This window comes from Cavia porcellus, unplaced genomic scaffold, assembly GCF_034190915.1.
Source record: "Cavia porcellus strain 051 isolate PalLab524CR breed Dunkin Hartley unplaced genomic scaffold, mCavPor4.1 scaffold_9, whole genome shotgun sequence".
Taxonomy (NCBI): domain Eukaryota; kingdom Metazoa; phylum Chordata; class Mammalia; order Rodentia; family Caviidae; genus Cavia; species Cavia porcellus.
The window spans coordinates 44,696,939-44,710,410 of NW_026947492.1; the positions used below are offsets into that span (position 1 = coordinate 44,696,939).

At 35.4% G+C, this 13,472-nt stretch overlaps 1 long non-coding RNA gene across 1 annotated transcript in view; it reads right to left on the reverse strand.

The window, feature by feature from the left end:
• Positions 1-440: 440 nt before the first annotated feature.
• LOC134477671 (uncharacterized) overlaps positions 441-13,472 on the reverse strand; it is a 28,315-nt gene continuing 15,283 nt past the window's right edge. Inside the window, exon 2 of the long non-coding RNA XR_010049802.1 lies at positions 441-1,033. This is a non-coding gene — a long non-coding RNA (uncharacterized LOC134477671). The remainder of the gene's footprint in view (positions 1,034-13,472) is intronic.

The following is a 13,472-nucleotide window of genomic DNA, read 5'->3' on the forward strand; positions in this document are numbered from 1 at the left end:
CTGCTGTAACAAAAAGAAATCACACTCACATACATGATAATCAAGATGCCAAAAATTTGGCATAAAACAAAATACTAAAACTGTTACAGAAAAGAACAGCTCACCTATCAAGTAAATCCCATTAAATTCACAGCTGACTTCGTAACACAAATCATCAAGAGTGAAGTATTTCAAGCCCTGAAAAAAAAAAAAAAACTTTCAGCGCAGATTGATGTACCTTGAAAACTTTTCTTTGCAAATTAATGGAGAAATAACATACTTCCATAACAAACAACAACTGAAGAAATTCATGTCTACCAAACCAACCCAACAAAGAGTCTTCAAAAACACACTAGAAAGAGGCAAAAATGCCTACAACAGAAAGAAACACCAGGTAGGGCAAGCAATTAAACAGAGGGGAAAAGCAGTGAACCAACAATAAGAAAATACCATGAGAAAACTAAGCCAGTACATATCATTTATTTCCATCATCGTAAGTAGCCTCAATTCACCAATTAAAAGAAATGGATTGACAGACTGGGTCAATAAACAGAATCTAACAATATGCTGTGTATAAGAAACACATCTGACTTGAAAGGAAACTCAGGCTGAAAGTCAAGGTATGGAAAACAATATTCCGCCAGCACCCCACCATCGGTGTGCAGAGGAGGGGCTGGGCTGATCTGGGGCAACTGCATCAGCCTCCCCATGTGTCTGGAGGACTGTGGTTATCTCAGCAAGCAGGGGAGGATCGCAGGTTCCAGAGGCAGCACGGCCTGTGGTGAGTGCTCAGCGCACTCTGCCCAAAGCTCAGACTGTTTGGGACCCTCCAGGCTTCCGGGTTCAGTGAAGTGGAGAGGTGGGTTTGAGGCCGCTACATCCGCCGCAGCATCCCAGGGCTAGGAGAGCTGTGGAGCTTCCAAAGGGCAGGTGGGCGCACAGTGTCCCTGAGGCCCAGCTTATCTAGAACTGCAGAGTTCTGAACAGGCAGAGGAGGGCCACTGGTTCTGCAGGCCGAATGGCTTGGGGTAACTGGGTGCCAGAGTCTCAGGAGCTGCAAACATAGAAGAGGATTTCCAACAGACCCTGATTAAGCTTTCAAATAACACTTGAAACACAGAAACATAGGAAAATGACAAAACGAAAGATCAAATTACAACCTCAAACCTCCAGCGCATCTCAAGAAACCCTAGGAGCAATGTATATAGAAGAAAATATATGCCATTCAGCTCAAATATTGGACACAATAGCTACTGAAATTACCAAGCAACTCCAGGAAGCTTTAAAGAAATTCAAACTTGAAATAATCTCCCAGATAAAAGAAGAAATGATAAAAGAAATGAAAGAGATTCTGAATATATCTAAAGAAAACACAGATAAAAAATTGGAGGAACTAAACAAAAAGATAGAATCCCTAGACGAGCAATATAAGAAACAAACAGAATACATAATGCAGATGCACAGAGATATACAGGAAATAAAAATCTCCACTGAAAGTTGTAAAAACCGCCTTAATGAAAGCGAAGATAGAATTTCAGACCTTGAAGACAGGATAGCAGCTAGTGAACAGTAAAGGAAAGATATTTTAAAAATAACAAGGATTCAGGAAACAACAATTCAACAACTGCAAGATGATGCAAAGAAGAATAACATAAGAATGATAGGGATTAATGAAAAAGAAGGAGATAACATAAAGGATGTCAAGAGGATATTTAGAGAAGTAATAGCTGAAAATTTCCCAAGCATGAGATCAGAGACCGACATAGGATCAGTGAAGCATATAGAACTCCAAATAGTCATAAGCAAAATAAAATTACACCCAGACATAGAATAATCACCATCCCAGAAATCCAACATAAGAATAGATTATTAAAAGCTGTCAGAGAGAAAAGACAGATCACTTATAAAGGAAAACCAATCAGAATCACAGCAGACTTCTCAGCACAAACAACAAAGTCAAGAAGAGCGTGGAGTGAAGTATTCCGGATCCTAAAGCAAAATGATTTCCAACCTAGATTGATGTATCCTGCAAAACTATCATTCAAAATTGATGATGAAATACGATACTTCCATGACAAAGAACAGCTGAAGAACTTCATGAACACCAAACCAACCCTGCAAAAAATATTGAAAGACAGTTTAGATACACAAAGGAAAAAAAAACACTGAGCAAAGCAGATAATTAAACAGAACAGAAAGATAAAGATGCAACAGCAGAGAGATAACATGTCAACAATAAACCAGCATTTAACAGTAATAACCATTAATGTAAATGGTCTCAATGCACCAATCAAAAGAAACAGACTAGCAGAATGGATCAAGAAACAAAATCCAACCATATGCTGTTTACAGGAAACCCATCTAACCCAGAAGGATACTCACAGACTGAAAGTCAAAGGATGGAAAACAATACTTCACGCAACCAGAATCCAAAAAAAAGCAGGAGTAGCCATTCTGTTTGCAGACAATGTGAACTTTAAACCCACAATGATCGTAAAGGACAAAGAAGGTCACTATTATACTCGTTAGGGGAAAACTCCAAGAGGAAGAGATAACTATCTTAAATATATATGCACCAAACTCCAGAGCACCCAGTTATATAAAATAACTATTAACAGAAATGAAAACTCAAATTATCAGTAACACAATTGTAACAGGAGACTTTAACATGCCATTGACACCAAGGGACAGATCAACCAGACACAAAATGAACAAAGAAATAACATAACTGAACCACACCTGTGAACAAATGGACTTGATAGACATATACAGAATGTTCCACACAACAATATCAGAATACACATTCTTCTCAGCAGTACATGGGTCATTCTCTAAAACAGACCATATATTAGCTCACAGAACATATTTAAACAAATGCAAAAGAGTTGAAATCATCCCTTGCATGTTATCAGATCATAGCACTTTGAAATTAGAAATTAATGATAAAAGATACTGCAAAAATCCCACAAAAACATGCAAACTGAATAACACACTCTTGAGTAATCAGTGGGTCACAGAAGAAATTAAATAAGAAATTAAACAACACCTACAAGAAAATGAAAATGCAGATACAACTTACCAGAATCTGTGGGATGCAATGAAAGCCATCCTCAGAGGAAAATTTATTGCACTGAGTTCCCACATCAGGAAAACAGAATGAATACAAATAAATAACTTGATGCTACACCTCAAACAGCTAGAAAAAGAAGAGCAAGTCAAGCCCAAAGCCAAAAGAAGAGAGGAAATTATAAAAATCAGAGCAGAAATCAATGCAATAGAGACTAAGAAAACAATCCAAAGAATCAACGAATCAAAGAGCTGGTTCTTTGAAAGAATAAATAAAATCGATGAGCCCCTAGCCAACCTTATTTTAAAAAGGGAAGAAAAAGCTCAAATTCATGCAATAAGAAATGAAAAAGGTGAAATCACTACAGACCCAATAGAAATACAGAAGATCATCAACACCTATTTCAAAAACCTCTATTCCCAAAAGTTTAATAACACAGAAGAAATAGACAGATTCTTAGAAACATATGAAGTACCAAAGCTAGATCAAAAGGATGTAAAACTGTTGAATAACCCAATCTCTGTTAATGAAATTAAAAATGTAATTAAGTCCTTACCTACAAAGAAGAGCCCAGGCCCAGATGGATTCACTGCAGAATTCTACAAGAAATACAAAGAAGACCTAATGCCGACACTCCTCAAACTATTCAATGAAATTGAAAGGGAAGCAATCCTTCCTAAGTCATTCCTGGAAGCAAATATTACTCTACTACCAAAACCTGAGAAAGACCCAACTAAAAAAGAGAACTATAGACCGATCTCTCTAGTGAACACAGATGTAAAAATCCTCAATAAAATATTGGCAAATAGGATCCAGCAAATCATCAAGAAGTTTATACACCATGACCAAGTGGGATTCATCCCAGGAATGCAAGGATGGTTCAACATACGCAAATCAATAAATGTAATCCACCATATCAATAAAGCCAAAAGTAAGAATCACATGATCATTTCTATAGATGCAGGAAAAGCCTTCGATAAGGTCCAACATTTATTCATGATAAGAACTTTACAGAAAATTGGAATAGATAGTCTTTACCTCAATATAATAAAGGCCGTCTATGACAAAACAACAGCCAGTATCATACTAAATGGCCAAAAATTGAAAGCCTTTACTTTAAAATCAGGCACAAGACAAGGATGTCCTTTATCACCACTCCTATTTAATATAGTACTGGAAGTACTAGCCAGAGCAATTAGGCAAGAGAGAGAAATAAAAGGGGTAAAGATAGGAAAAGAAGAAGTTAAATTATCATTCTTTGCAGATGACATGATACTCTACATAGAAGACCCCCTAAACTCCATTGAAAGACTCTTAGATACAATAAATAAATTCAGTAATTTTGATACAAAATCAATACTCAGAAATCAATAGCATTCCTATACACGAACAACAAAATCACAGAGAGGGAAATAAGAGAAACTGGACTATTCACATTAGCAAGCAAAAAAATGAAATATTTAGGAATTACTCTTATGAAAGAAGTGAAAGACTTACACAGTGAAAAGTATAATACACTGAAAAAAGAAATTGAAGATGATCTCAGAAAATGGAAAGACATCCCTTGTTCATGGATAGGAAGAATAAACATTGTGAAAATGGCCATTCTCCCAAAACTGTTATACAGATTCAAGGCAATCCCAATAGAAATACCATCAACATACCTTATAGATCTAGAGAAATCACTCCTAACTTTCATCTGGAACCAGAAGAGACCTAGAATCACAAAGGCAATTCTAAGCAACAAAGACAAAGCAGGAGGCATCACAATCTCTGACTTGAAGTTATACTACAAAGCAACAGTAGTAAAATCAACATGGTATTGGAATCAAAACAGAACCGAAGATCAATGGAATAGATTAGAAGATACAACCACAACTACAAACACACTCAGCCACATTATCTTTGATAAAGGAGCCAAGCAGGTTCACTGGAAGAACGACAGTCTCTTTAACAAATGGTGCTAGAAAAACTGGCTCTCCATTTGCCGAAAACTAAAGCTAGACCCATGTCTATCACCATGTACTAAATTAAAATCTAAATGGGTCAAAGGTTACAGAGGAAATTAAAGAAGAAATTAAACATTATCTACAATTCAATGAAATTGTAGATACAACATACCAAAACCTGTGGAACTCTATGAAAGCAAGTCCTAGAGGGAAATACATAGCAAAGAATCATCACATCAGGAAAACAGAACAAGCATAAATTAACAACTTAATGCTGCACCTCACACTGTCTGAAAAAGGAGAGCAGGTCAAGCCCAAAGCTCATAGAAGGGAGGAAATTATAAAAATCAGAGCAGAAGCTAACACAATTGAAACCAAGAAAATGACATAAAGAATTAATGAATCAAAGAGTTGGTTCTTTGAAATAATAAACAGAACTGATAGACCACTAGCCAACTTTATCAATAAAAGAAAAGAAAATACTTAAATTCGTGCAATTAGTAAAAGGGATGAAAAGCAATTCAAATTCTGAGTAAATTAAGATGATCATCAATATGTACTTCAAAAATGTTTATTCATAAAGTATGAAAAACACAGAAGAAAGGAATAGATTCCTAGAAATGTATGAATTACCAAAGCTGAATCAATATAAAAATTTTCAATAACCTAATATCCATTAATGAAATTGAAAATGTAATTAAAACTTTACCAACAAAGAAAAGCGCAGGTCCTGATCGATTCACTGCTGAATTCTACAAAAAATTTAGGCAACATTTAACTGCAATACTCCTCAAGCTCTTCAATGAAATTGAAAGGAAAGCAATCTCTCTAACTAATTTCTGCGGGCAAGTATTATACTGATACAAAAACCAGACCCAATCAAAAAGAACGATAGGCCAATTTCCCTAATGAATGTTGATGCAAAAATTCTCATAAAATACTCCCAACTAGAATGCAGCAAATAATCAAGAAGATTATTCACCATGAACAACTGGGATTCATTCCAGGAGTGCAGCGATAGTTCAACATATGCAAATCAGTAAATATAATACACCATATCAACAGAACCAAACAAAAATCATATGATCATCTCAATAGGTGCAGAAAAAGTTTTTGATAAAGTCCAAAAATCCATTCACTTATAAAAGCCACGCAGAAAACTGGAATAGGTGGTTTCTACTTCAATCAGATAAAAGCCATCTAGGACAAACAAATGGCCAGCATCATATTAAATAGCCAAAAACTGAAAGCCTTTACTCTAAAATCAGAAACAAGACTCCACTATCACCACTCCTATTCAATATAGTTCTAGAAATGTCACCATAGCAATTAGACAAGAGCAAGAAATAAAAGGAATGAAGATAGGAAAGAAAGAAGTTAAATTATCACTATTTGCAAATGACATGATACTTTACATAGAAGACCCCAAAAACTCCATCCAAAGACTAATTTAAATTAAATTAAGTTAAATTAATTTAAATTAAATTAATAAGCAAATTCAGCAGTGAGCACTGAGAACTGAGAACTCAATAGCATTCTTTTACACAAATAACTCACTGAAAGAGAACTTAGGGAAACAACACCTTTTACAATAGCTTGTGTCTGAAAATTTTGGGATCCTGGAGTTTTCAGGATCACTCGGTGGCACTCAGGTTTATACCATCTTGCTAGTCACCTACATACATAGATGCTTCCTCTTTCTCTCTTCCACTAAATCCTCTTTCTATCCCCATATCTAAAGGTTGATCCCAAATGAACTAGTCCTGAATCCTTTTCTACCTTTATATATATTTTTCTCAGCAATATCTTATAATCTTATGGGTTGCAATAGGTTGAATCTTGAATGTCCTTCACAGGTCCATCTTTTAAAGGTTTTGTCTCCATTTTGTGGCACTGTTGAGTATGTGTGGTGGAAACTAAGAAGTAGATCAAACTGATAGATTGTTGGTTCATTGAAGGAAAGTGATTGAAGGGGGTAGTTGTTTGTGTCAGGTATTTTATCTCCTCTTTGTTTCTAAGCTATCAAGAAATCAGTAGATTCCTCTGCTACATGCTCCCCACCATGATGTAGTCTACTACCACAGGTCCAAAGCAACAAAGCTAAGAGAATACAGAAAGAAACGTCTGAAACCATGAGCCAAAACAAGTCTTTCCTACTCATAAGTTGTTTGTATCTGGTATTTTTTTCTCAGCAGTGGAAAGTTAACAGAAAATTGTTGTGGAGATGTATGGTCTTTGCTGAGACTGTATCTGAAAATCTCAGTCAAAAATCTTTGGATCTATTTTGTGAGAAGAATTTGGAAAAGTTTGAAGATTCAGACTAAAGAAAGCCAGAACACTATAAGTGGAGCTTATGAGTGGTTTAGATGAAGGCTCAAGGGACCAGAAGGCTGAAGGAAAGGCAGAGAGTGGGCTGGGAATTTAGCTCAGTGGTGTAAGGACCTGCCTGGCAAGCACAAGGTCATGAGTCTGATCTCCAGCACAAAAAGAGAGAGAGAGAGAGAGAGAGAGAGAGAGAGAGAGAGAGAGAGAGATAAAAGAAAGCGAGAAAGAGAGATAAAAGGAGAGAAAGAGAGAGAGAGAGAGAGAGAGAGAGAGAGAGAGAGGAAATGCTTAAAATGTTAAGATTCTGCAGGTTCTTAGTGATGGACTGGATGTAGTGTGCACTGTGTGACGGACACGTGCATTTGGGGATCAGTGGCAATGTGTTATGATTTAGATCTTAAATAGACACTGATGGCCTATGTGATAAAGGGATAGAATTCAGCCTGTGGAAATTTTGAGAGGTGGTGTAACCTTTAAGAAGTCAGATCTCTTGGAAGCCTGTCAGGTCTTCTAGGACATATCCTTGAGGGGCAGGGGAATCCCAGCCTCCTCTTTCTCTTTTTTTATTGGCTGCCCCCTGGTGAACAGGCTTCCAGTGCCATGATCTCTCAGTGTGCTGTACTGTGCATTACAGCCCTGAAACAACAGCATTAAGTGACCCTGAACCACAACCTCTGAAACCATGAGCCCAAATAATCTTTCTTCCTTAAATGTTATTTATCATTGGCTTTATTCTGTTTAATTTGTTCAATTTTATTATGTGTGATGGTATGGGCAGCTATTATGAAGATAACAAGAGGCATGGTAACTATTGGTGACTTCCTATTATATTGTTTTGAAGTCCTGTATCACTTTCATTGTACTGTTCTGATTGGCTTTATTCTGTTTTGTTTCTTTGTTTATTTGTAGTTGTTGTTCTTTTGGTTTTATTCTCATTAAAATAAAAATTTTCTGTTTGTATTTGTTTTGGGGGTATTTGGGGATTTTTTTTTATTTTTTAATTTTTTTTTAGTGCCAGGGATCAAACTCATGACCTCACACTTGCCAGGCAGGTGCTTATGCCTGTGAGCTAAATCCCCACCCCAAAACAATTTTAAAAAGGAAGCTATATGAAGAACAAATGACAGGATATCTTGACCATATTAAAAACTCAATAGTATCTCAAAATTCAATAATATTAAAAATTCAATTAGAATGATGGTCAAAAGAACTGAAAAGATGCCATCATATACAACCAGAGAAGAAAAATAGGTGGTAACTGAGAAGTCTTACAACATCATTTTCCATTAGAAAAATGAAACCCTAAAACTGTAAGATTTGCTATACACTTATCAGAATTATGAAAATTAAAATTAATTATAATACCAAATGCTGGCAGTTTTTCTGGGAAGCCAGAACATTTTTATGTTGCTTCTGGGAATTAAAAACAGAAAAGCTGTCATGGGACAATTTGATAGATGTGCAATTACCATGTAGTCTAGCAATTGTACTTGGGAACATAAATAAAATTTATGTTCATCCAAAACTATACATGCAAACGTTCATAGCCACTTTGCTTATAATACGTTTTTTTTAAAATGGAAACAATCCAAATAATTTCAGTGAGAAAAGGCTGCAAAATTTGTGACACATTCATACTATATAATACCACACAGCAACTAAAAACAACAAAAACAAATTAGATAGGTTTCCAAAGAATTATTCTGAGTGAAAAGACAATTTTAGGCTACATATCATGTGGTTCTACTTATATGGAATTCCAAAAGAGCAAAATTATAAACAGAACAGTTTAGAGGTTAGGAAAATAGGAGTAAATAAGCAAGAAAACGCCTAGTACTGAAAGATATAAGGACATTTATAGTGATTGAATGGTGTTATACTTTGATCATGGTAATAGTTATATGGTTCTGCATATGAAATAAAGTTGCATAGAATTAAATACATACACAGATGTGTACAATCATACACTACATAATGACGTTTAAGTCAATAATGTACCCAATAGGTTTCAGTGGCCTAATAGTGGAATTGAAAAATTCCTATGTAGTGATGTCATAATCACAGTAATATTGTGGTACAACACATCATATATGTTTTTCCTGATATTAGCATTAAAAAACCTGCTTGTTGAAAGTTTTTACATACTATAAAAGTATAGCACATATAATTATGGTATATAATTGTAACAATACTTTTATCATTACTTTATAGTGTGCTCCTTCAATTTAAAAAGTAACTTGACTGTAAAATGGAAAGCTGTGTTATGCCAGAAGAAGCCTTACATATCTCATGTGTACAACATCTCCCAATTGCATCTTTTTTTGTGCTGGATTTAATCTCAAGTTGTTTTATTAATTGTTCCTCCAGGAAGAACAGAGAATAGACAGATGATTGATAGACAGACAGACAGATCCTAACAATCTCTTTCTCAGCACATCCCATTATTAATACTTTTTTTTAATTTTAAAGAGAACAAAACAAAACAAAACTGAACAAAGCAGGTCAGAACAAAACAATGCAACCAGCACAGGACTTCAAAACAAGACAACAGGAAATCAAAAATAGCTACTATAATGTCTCTTGTTTCTGTGAAATAGTTGACCATGCCTTCACACACAATAATATAAAGCATAACAAAATAGTATAAAGCCAATCAAAACAATGAAAGCATTATAGGATTTCAAAACCAGATAAAAGGAAATGAATAATGGTTACTATAATATTTTATTTTCTTCAAAACAGTTGCTCATACTATTACACATAGTAAAATCAACTGAAACAAAACACAATAGAACCAACCAAAACAAAAGCATTATATGACCACAAAACAAGATGATAGGAAATCAGCAATGGTTACCATATGCCTCATTTTCTTCAAAACAGCTGATCATACCATACACATAATAAAATCAAACAAAACAGAATAAAAACAATTAAACAAACAAATGAAAGCATTATAGGACTTCAAAATAAGATAATCAGAAACCAATCATGGTTATCATACTACATCCTTTTGGGTTCAAAATAGCTGCTCATATCATCTGACAGTAACATCTAACAAAACAAGACACAACAAAAGCAAACCTAACAAAATTGTGAAAACAACACAAGAGTTAAGAAAGACAGTAAGAAATTAACAGTGGTTGCCACATTCCTTCTAGGTGTTTCTTCCCCTATTACTTTTATAATATCTGTTACGCTTTTTGGATCCCTCTGACTCCTGCTGTTATCTACACCCGAGTTCACTCTTACATATGAGTTCAAACTATTTTACCCAAGAACATGATCTCCAGTTGCATCCATTTACCTACAAAAGCCATGAGATTATTCTACTTTATATCTAGGTAACTTTCCGTTGTATGAAAATACCCTATCTTTCTTATCTATCCTGCAGTTGATATACAAGTTACCCTTCCTTTCTTTCTGGTATCCTGTTGTATGAATCAATTGTTTCCTTTCCTTTGATTTTTCAGTCTGTGAATTTCCTTTCCAGTCAAACGTGGTTCTTGTATGCAGTATATCAGTGGATCTTGTTTCTTGACCCACTCTCCCTGTGTTTCTTTTCATTGCTGACCTGAGGCCATCTACATTAATGGTTACAGCCAGCATACATTGGTTTGTCTCTGCCCTGCTATCCTCCTGTTGATGGCCCTCCACATTTCCCCTTCATTCAGTTGCCTGTCTTGTTGGGGTGATCTTCCTCTGCTGCTTCCTGGAACCGTGGTGATCTTTATCTCTCTCTAGAGTATCCCTTAGCACTCTGTAGGGTTGGTTTGGTGATCATGAATTTCTTCAGTTATTCTTTATCATTAAGTATCTTATTTTTCTACCAATTTTGAAAATAAGTTGTGCAAGGTACATCAATCTAGATTGGAAGTTATTTTCTTTCGGGACTTGAAACAGTTCACTCCAAACTCTTCTTGACTTGATGGTTTGTGGTGACTGTCAGTCTGTCATGATTCTAATTGGTTTTCCCTTATAGATGATCAATTTCTTTTCTCTAACACTTTTAAAATTCTGTTCTTGTGCTGAATACCTGGGATCTTGACTATTACATGTCTGGGTGTAGATTTACTTTGGTTATGGCTAATTGGAGTCTGATATGCATCACCTATCTGAATGCCAAATCTTTTCCCCATGTTTGGGAAGTTTTTTGTATTACTTTTGTAAATTGCTTCTTCATGGATATTTATCACTCTTAGATTATGTTTCTTTATGTAATTGTGCAGCCTTTGAATTGTTATTTTCTGGTTCCTTGTTATTTTTAAGAGATCTTTACATTCACAATTGCTAGCTGAAGTCCTATCTTCAAGGTTTTAAAGTTTATCTTCAGTCTCTTTCAAGCAGTTTTGCCAGCTTTTGATTGACTTCTTAATTTCCTGGATATTTTTTGAATCTGTTTCATGCGTTGTAATTCCTTTCTGTATCATTCCTTCAAGATTTCCATCATTTTCCTACGTTACTCTTTTTCATCTATGTCTTCTTTGCATATGCTGAGCAATTTTTTCATTATGTGTGCAATTTCTTCTTTTACCTGAGACATTATTTCTGATTTGATTACTTTTACATCCTCATAAAGTTGTTTCTTTACTTCAGTTGCTATCCTCTTGAAGATTTCAGGTGTGTGACTTCTTTTTTCTTCCCTCACTGTATCTCCTAGACTTGTTCTGTATCTTTTGCTCCTTCGTCATGACATTCTCCTAGGTTCCTTCCAATCTGGTTGTGGAGCTCCAGGCACTTCCCACTTTGGCAGCCCCACCATGCGGTACAGGAATGGGACAGGAACCTAGGTTCCTCTGACCCATGTTTACAGAGAGATATCAGGGTGTGAGATGGGCTTTTCCAGACCTGTGCCACTACACTGGAGCTTACCCAGTGGCCAAATGTGTGTGGGGTGCCTACTCCTTTCAGCCTGCGTGACTACACTGGGACTTCTGGCACACAGGGCTGTGTTTGTCTGATTCTCCCAGTGGGTGATGGCTGCCCAAGGGAACATGAGCCTCCAATGGTGCCTTACAGGTGCATGGGACTTACCTGGCTGCGTATCCTTGATCCTGCTTACTGCCTGGAGAAAGCAAGCCCTTTGGTGGTGGTGGCAGGCAGGCTGGAGTACATCTGCTGGTTCTCTCTGCCTGCAAGAAGCAGCCTTCCAGTGATGTAAGCCAGCAGGTAGAGGTCAATCTACTGGTTCTCTCTACCCACACTGGCAATTAAATATTTTTAAGTGCATGTGCAAAATAAGAAAAGTTTGGCTAAGGTGAGCAGATTGGATCAATGTCAGTTTACCTCATTACAATACTTACACTAGGGTATTACATTGCATTACCATTGGAAGCAATCAGGTAAAGTGTATATAGTCTTATCAAATCACAGAATTTTAAACACCAGCGTATGAATCCTAAATCATCCAAAACTTAAAATTTTAATTTAAAAAATAGAATTAAACTTATTTTCAAACAATGCATTGTTTTCTTAAATCAATTTTCTCTTAGCAGTTATACTGCATAATTTAGTCACATAAACATATTAGGTATCCATAGTATTATATAATGTCTTTGCACTAAATACTTAAAAATAAAATTAGGACTAAACTTTGCATACAAAAATAACACTTCCTGAGAAGACATTATTAACAAACTTTTAAAAGTAAGTATCTTCAAATTAACTACACGTTACCACAAAATATATGAGAACTGTTTAATTAACTTTCAATTTTAATATAAGCATATTTAAATACTTTAGTTATCCACAATTAAGTATGTGAACTCTTGACTCAGAATATAAAAGTTTGAATTATAGTTTTGCAGGTTAGCAGCTATAATAACTTAGGTAACTTGATTGAATCCCTTATGGCTACTCACCCTAACCTAAAGCAGTCAAGATAATTAAATATTCACGTCAGTTTCTGTGAAGAGTAAATGCAAACAGCATATAATAAAGTAAACACTGAAGTGTTCTTATTGTCAAAGGAAGTACTAAACATGAAGGAATCATCCTGTTCTCAGTTTTATTAATTATAACATATAATATTTATATTGTTGCAGTATAGTTATATTTCTATAATACATAACAACTAAAATAATTTTAGGTGACCCAAATCATAATACTGTACAGAGCTAGATAATTTAGTTGGCTCTTATTTTCAAGGTGCC